The sequence below is a fragment of the Triticum dicoccoides genome, chromosome 3B, assembly GCF_002162155.2.
Source record: "Triticum dicoccoides isolate Atlit2015 ecotype Zavitan chromosome 3B, WEW_v2.0, whole genome shotgun sequence".
NCBI lineage: Eukaryota > Viridiplantae > Streptophyta > Magnoliopsida > Poales > Poaceae > Triticum > Triticum dicoccoides.
Genome location: NC_041385.1, coordinates 652,003,194 through 652,010,786, shown reverse-complemented (window position 1 = coordinate 652,010,786; position 7,593 = coordinate 652,003,194). Strand labels below are relative to the sequence as shown.

Sequence of the window (7,593 nt, the reverse complement as noted above, 5' to 3'; positions counted from 1 at the left end):
ACTCCGTTTGATATTGGTTTTCTGTGAAACATAAAACATGCAACAAACATGAACTGGCACTGGGCACTGGATCAATATGTTAGTCCCAAAAATAGTATAAAAAGTTGCCAAAAGTATATGAAAGTTGAAGAATATTGGCATGGAACAATCAAAAATTATAGATACGACGGAGACGTATCATAGGTATACAAAGAACTACTCACGCATCATCGGAGAGGCACCAATGGACATGATGCACTCCTCAAAGATGGTGTCTAGATTAGATCTGGTGTTTCTAGCTCCGCAGCGGCTGTAAAGTGATTTTCGTCGACTCCCCTAGGGTTTCTGGAATATTGGGGTATTTATAGAGCAAAGAGGCGGTGAGGGAGGCCAACGAGGAGGGCACAACCCACCGAGGCGCGCCTAGGCCCGCAGGCGCGCCCTGGTGGGTTGTGCTCCCCCTGGAGCTCACCTCAGGTGCGTTCCTGGCCCACTGGATGTCTTCTGGCCCAAAAAAAATCCACAAAAAGTTTCGCTGCGTTTGGACTCCGTTTTATATTGATTTCCTGCGTGTAAAAAACATGCAGAAAACAGAAACTGGCACTAGGCACTATGTCAATAGATCAGTACCAAAAAATGGTATAAAATGACTATAAAATGATTGTAAAACATCGAAGAGTGATAATATAACAACATGGAACAATCAAAAATTATAGATACATTGGAGATGTATCAGCATCCCCAAGCTTAATTCCTGCTCGTCCTCGAGTAGGTAAATGATAAAAACATATTTTTTGATGTGGAATCTGCCTAACATGTTCATCACATTTCTTTTCTTTATAGCATGGACATTTGGACTTTTATATGTTTCAAAGCAATAGTCTAGTTTTGACATGAAGACTTTAATACTCAAGCATACCAACAAGCAACCATGTCTTTCAAAATATCAATACTAAAGCAAGTTATCCCTAACCCATTATGCTCAATCATTGATCCATTCATGAAACACACTCAAATATTAGCTACACCCAATGCTCAAATATGATCATAGTACCCCTTAGTTGGTGCTTTATAAGAGAATATGGAGACTCAAATTTAAAATAAAAATGCATAAGTAAAAGAAAGGCCCTTCGCAAAGGGAAGTAGGGATTTGTAGGGGTGCCAGATCTCAAAGCAAAAATTGAGAGATAAAAATATTTTGGGAGGCATACTTTTCCCACCAACCAAAATGACTTAGAGCTCCCAACACTTTCCATGCTAGATACATCATAGGCGGTTCCCAAACAGAAAATAAAGTTTATGCCTTTTTCCACGATTACTTTCACTTTTCATGGCTTGTCCGAATCCACAGTTACCTTCCATACCAACACTTTCCAAGGAACAACATAAAGTAAATTCATTTTTCACTTCAGTACTATGCATCCCGAATACCTTTGCCGTACTCTCGTGCAATGACATGTGAATAAACACCCATCGTGAGAATAACACATCTAGCATGGAAAATATTGGCCCCTCCTCACCGCCTCGCGAGCGGTAGAGCACACAAAAGAGAAATTTATTTTGAAAATTAGAGATGACACATGCAAATTTGCTTAGAACGGCACGAAAATACCACATATCGGTAGGTATAGTGGACTCATATGGCAAAACTGGTTTAAAAGGTTTTGGATGCACAAGTAGTGATCATACTTGGTGCAAAATGAAGGCTAGCAAAAATATTGAGAAGCGACCAACCAAGAAACGAAAAATCTCATACCCAAGCATTAAGCATAAGTAACACCGAATAATGCACCACAATTAGGATATAAATTTCATTGCATAACTATTGACTTTCGTGCTTGCATAGGGAATCACAAACCTTAACACCAATTTAAATCAATAAAGAGGCTAGCCAACTCACTCCCAGGAGGCTCCCCCGATTGGGGCTTCGTCGGCCGTCCGATCTGCCCTCTGACACAGCTGTGCTGTTGGATCTTCATACTTGATAAAATTGGTTTTCACCTCACAGTTATTTTTCTGTCCAATGACTGGTGGGCTCATCTCACGCTTTCATTGGCTAGGTCAGCAGCGCTCGTTTGCAAAAGCGATTTTCCCAATCTGCTACTCGCATGCCGCGGCTCCTTGCCCAATCGCATCCACACCAGGCGAACCCTAGCCTCCTTTCCCCCGATCCCCCAGCCGCCGCACGGCCTCGCTCCTCCTTCCGTCCCGCTGCACCCTCTCCTCGTTCGCAGCCGCCTCCTTTACACCTCTGCCCGAGCTCCGCCTTCCTCGCCGACCTCCCTCCTCCTGCCTCCTCCCTCCCACGCCTCTCCCTCCTCCTGCCTCCTCTCTCCCCTTTCCCGCGGTCCCCACAACCTCTCCCACTTCTTCCATCCCTCCTCCCCGTGTCACCACTCACCATGGCCTCCGCCCTGAAACCTCGCCGACGTCTGCTATTCCTCCTGCCTCGTCTCTGTTTGGCACCGATGACCGGCTCACCCCACAGCTTCGTCCCCACCCACAACCTAGTGTTGGGGAGGCCGGGTTTTCTCGCTGGGGGTGGAGGAGATGGGGACGGCCAAGAGGCCAGCAGTGGGGAGCAGCTAGGTCGGCCTGCCATCTCTCCACGGATCTGGTCAACGGCCGAGTTGGCTGGCTGGGATGAGGAGATTGTCCTCCTTGTGGCGCTCGTCATTGAGGACAGCCTGGTCCGCAAATCGCGGCCCTCCTGTGTTGGGCTACACGACGTGGCTTACTGAAGAGCGCTGACCAACAGCATGTAGAAACCCTAGCCATCATGCTCCTGCCTAGGACACACCAACCCTTCTCCTCTCGCATTGCTCTATTTATTCCCCTGATTCCCTATTCGTTTTTTTGTTATTTGACTAAGTTACCTACTCTGATGCTCCAGTGTGGTATTTGCAGGTGTTGATCTTGGGTTTACCACTTGTGGCTTTGGTTTGACAGGTTGGTGATTTCTCCATTCCTTCATTCTCATGTCTTCTTCTATGCGTGTCACATGTGCTTACATTTATGTCAGATGGATCTATTCTTTTTACAGGGTGCTAGCAGCTGCAGTTCTGTTCATTTGGAGGACACATACGACAAACTGTGACATCACAGTATTTTTTTCCTTCAGATGCTTTATCTTTGTTTTTTCTGTGTGTATGCATGCCATGGTTTGCACATCCTTTGCTCATTGGCATGTCTATACACGGGCTTGTTGTTCTTCTAGAGAACTGAGTTGGTGATGTTTATTACTGTTAGCTGTTTAGAGTGATTGTGCCCAATTAATTTTGATCAATTAATTATTACCAGGTATTTATTGAATGATCTTATGCAAATTCCCGGCTAATTGATTCCTTTTTTAGCCAAGGCCATCTTTATATCACATATCTCTGCTGCTGGTGAAAGTGATTCAACTGAAAGTGGCATGTGATTCTCCCCTGGAGCCCAACAGCCCTCTATATGGATTATCTGAAAGGTGAAGAGTATGCTTATGCATCAGATTTTCTCCTCTTAGTTATGCAATTCAGGCCTGTATTTATTTTTCAATATCACTATGAGTATCATGATAGAGAGTTAATAGTTCACTCACTGGACAAAATATTTAGTTGGCATATTGAGGAGCTCACACCCTTTTATGGATGAACTTATACCATGAACCGTTAAACAGATAGCATGAACATATGATTATATAGAGAAAAAACCATAGCTTGTGTTGTTGGGCAGGTTATTAGTGACTTTTAAACATAGTTATGCAATAGAACTTTAGGATTCATAATTATTCTACATATGATTGTTGAAACCAGTACTTTTGTAAGACCGATGGTGATGTATGCTCCTTGCTGGTTTAGGTTGATTGGTTGGGACATTGTTGATTGTATGGTGGCTACAAAAGTGAATCTTCACACTGGCTGGAATAGAAGCTGATATAGGTTACAGGAGAAAATACTGAATATTTGAGAAATTTACATCAGAAGTTTATATCTCACAATATTAACCAAATAAAGAAGTTGTACAGAAGAAAATTAGTCATGGATATTTTAATTGTATAGTTATTTTGCTATGGTTCTAAATAGCGTCTGGATCAGCCGATATTGCGGTCTTGGCTGTCTGCTTATATCAAGTATGGTATGATATTTTGGTCATATCGACCCCAGTATTGAGCATACCGACTGATATTCTTGTCATATCAGCCCCAATATTGAGCATACCAGCTGATATTCTGGTCATATCACACTTTCTATAGTCTACACCAAATCTGCGAGCACGATATCTGATATTTGAATCTTGAAATTACCATTAGAAAGGCAAGGAGATCTTGTAGAAGAATAGGTTACATGCTCAGGTATATCATATATGGAGAAAAGGCAACTATCAGCTGTATTGGTTCTTTCGTATTTTTGTGCAGTCCTTCTATTAATTTTTTCTAACTTTCTGGGTTTATGTTTGAGCAAGATAAATATATTCCATCTCTATCCCAGTACAGAATTGAAGCTTCATCAAATCTATCTGGGCGTTCATTGCGTAATACAATGGAGGGGAACTTAAGGTATCACCTAATGATATAATATTAGTCACTATCCGTTGATTGGTAAATTTTGCTTTAGTATACATCCCTTCGGGATATGGCTTTCAATTCTATACTTTTCTTTGATTATCAGTATTGCTACAGGGATAATAATCATTTTTATTGCCAAGTACGTACTACATTAGACAAATCAGCATGTTTTCCCATAGAAATACATGTGGCGCGAAAGTAGCGACAGTCATGTTTGAAAGCGTGTAATATAAGAGTATGTATCTTAGTTATTTTGGCATCGCTATCCTTTACATTATAGGTTGTTTCGTATAACACACAATGAGGTCTACATATGTAGATTTGCAAGTAAAATTCACCACACCTTTGAAACCCGTAGTTGTTTACCATTCTCTTAAATCTTTAAACTTTGTGCTTCATTCCTTTAATTTCAGAACTAGGATGGTGCAGATAAGTAAGAGTTGTTGGCAGCAGCAACCTACACATGTGGAAACAGTGGCTATGGCGGTTCAAAGGGAAGTTGTGGCTGCTAAGAAACTCACAACTTAGTGGCGGCTCAAAGGACATATAATCTATTTCTTCTTGGAGCTATCTACTATCATGTTATGACTCGGTGCTAGCTGAAGCTTCTATTTTCTCGCCTTTTGTGGTGGCGATTATTCCTTGGACTACAGTAATTCCATTTGTAAGTATCATGTACTGCAACCATCTTTATCTTTAGCCCCTGCACTTCAGTATCAAATTCGCGTGTAAGTGTAGGTTTTCTACTTGCTCCCTGAACATTCCTTTGTTTTTCATGTGCAGTTTTTTATCACTAGCTTCAACATAGTTAATTAGCATGAGAGAGGCTCAACTGTAGCTTTTTGCAATGCTAGAAGGCCATATTCAGTACTGAAAATCTAAACTGTTCTTTCCACTCTGTAACAACTTCTATGCTTGCGCCACCATGATATCATTACAACATTTACCTGTAAAATTTTATTAGTTACACGTAAACTGAATTGATTTACCGGTAAAAATTTGTACAACTCATTTTAGTCGATAGTAACAATTGTAGAATTACCACGATATGTCATGTATGTGCTCTGAGTCGTAGCATGTTGCAAAAAGTACAATAAGAGATAGATTGTATGTACTATGGCTAGCAGTAACATTTTTCGACTTGTACATCATTCGATCTATCTATTTCTACAGGCTATTCCTCATGTTGCAACCTTTTCCCGTAGAATCAAAAGGAATTAGATGGAAGAAATTGCAGGAGGTATACTTTGTGTTCCATTAGTCTTACTTTCGGAGGCATGTCTATAGTCTTAGTGTTGGAGGTGTGTCAATAGTAGTATCAATTTTGGAGGCTTGTCTATATTAATCTTATTTTTTGGATTACATTTCTTTCCATCTGCATCCTCTTCATAATGGATTAGGTTACCTTCTTATTGCCATGTGATACTTTTTCTTATTACTGTGATCGTCAGTGCTCTTAACATTGGTTGTTCTTGCTTTATGGCTGCCTTCTCAGCGCACTGTTATTAGTTCTAATACATTAATTATAATATGCTCCATTGACCATATTAATTATATATATTTCACTTCACCGGGGCTATTGGTGGAAGTGTTGGTTAAAATATTTTGGTGGCAGTGTATAAAACTAATTGTTGTACACCATTGTTAAGTGCGCTTTTGAGCTTTGAGTAGACAATTGTGGTCTTAATTACTTTAAAGGATCGTTAGTATATTACTATCAGATTTCCATGTCCAGTTATTCACACTATATTATTGCTTGGTTCTGATAGCTTGCTATTATTAGAGCAGGAATGGTATTCTCGGCTGACATTCAAAAGCAGTCAAGATGGTGAAGTTTAGAACGGAGGAGCTCTACGGAATTATGGATAAAAAATATCCATAACATGTCTGTCATTGCTCATCTCGACCACGGTATGTGACGGAGCAGTGACAATTGTCTCTAATTGTCAAGTTTATACGGTAGAATTTTCTTGATTGATGATTTTGTAGCCTTCTCTTAGTTTTACTGTATTAATTCTTAAAACTGGATCATTTAAAATTAGTTAGATTTAATAAATTGTTTCACTGTTTTCAAATAAGTAGTTTAAGCCCTTATTGTGTCCCGGAGCTTATTCTTTCTGCCTTTTTATGATTGATATATGCTCTAACAAGCTTAAATATAACTATTGGCATATAATCTCATGGCTCAAAATCTTAGTTGTTGAATGTATTAAAATTTATAAGATCTGGAGTCTACACTATATTTCATCCTGCGGTATTCCCAGTAATTGAATATTAAGAGCACCGACGAACCTAGGTTGTACATTCGGGAAATGCTTTTATCTTGCAGGCCAGTTTTACATTTACTTATTCAATAAGGAGATGACCATGAACAGAGTATCATGGTATTTGCCTTGGCATTACTGACGCTGTGTTCAGATTACTGAAAGAAGGATTGGTAACCGCAAAGGAGTGAAGAAAATATGTCCATTGTCGTTGAATTGGTGGGATTGTCCCCAAGTTAGTGCTGCAGATGTTTCTATTTTAGAGCAAGAAGCCAAATCATGCTGTTGATTGTAAATCTTGAAAAACTTGTTTATTGTCACTTCTTTATCTGTTGTAAATGTTTGTTCATGATGTGGTACTTGTCAATCTTGGTTTGCCCTTCCTTTTCAAGTTTGCCTTAAATTTCAGCAGACCAACAAGTCCTTGTTTCTTCAATTGGTTTCTCATTTCATGTTTGCACTTGTATTATAGTAGAACAACATGTCATAAACATGGCGTTCAACATTGTTTGTCCAGTTCCCTTCAAGAAATAAGAGATGGCTATAGAGAGTGGCTCCATCACTGAAGAGATGAAAAATGTTCTGCAAGGCATTGTTTGTTAAGCTCCTTTAAAAAAAGTAATTATGGTACATCTGAAATATAAAGGGGTTGTGAAGGATAAAACGCTATGTATTCAGAGGAGTGGGAGGGCATAGTTTACTAACAACGTATCGAGGACAAAGTGTGATCTGGATTTCTAAGTTTCAGCTCGTAGCAGAATTGTATGGAGAGAATGCCTGCATTTTGAAAACCCTATTACATAG

At 39.9% G+C, this 7,593-nt stretch overlaps 1 long non-coding RNA gene across 6 annotated transcripts; it reads left to right on the top strand.

Annotated features, from left to right (window-relative positions):
• The first annotated feature begins 2,088 nt into the window (after positions 1-2,088).
• On the top strand, positions 2,089-7,241 carry LOC119277642. 6 transcript variants are annotated; one of them, XR_005137247.1, is made up of 7 exons: positions 2,089-2,928; positions 3,023-3,083; positions 3,333-3,445; positions 3,819-4,516; positions 4,939-5,189; positions 5,699-5,765; positions 6,314-7,241. It is a non-coding gene; the product is annotated as an uncharacterized LOC119277642 (long non-coding RNA). The 6 variants fall into 6 exon arrangements; XR_005137244.1 differs by having other exon boundaries at positions 3,023-3,445; positions 6,314-6,436; positions 6,855-7,241; XR_005137243.1 differs by having other exon boundaries at positions 3,023-3,445; positions 4,454-4,516.
• Positions 7,242-7,593: the final 352 nt, after the last annotated feature.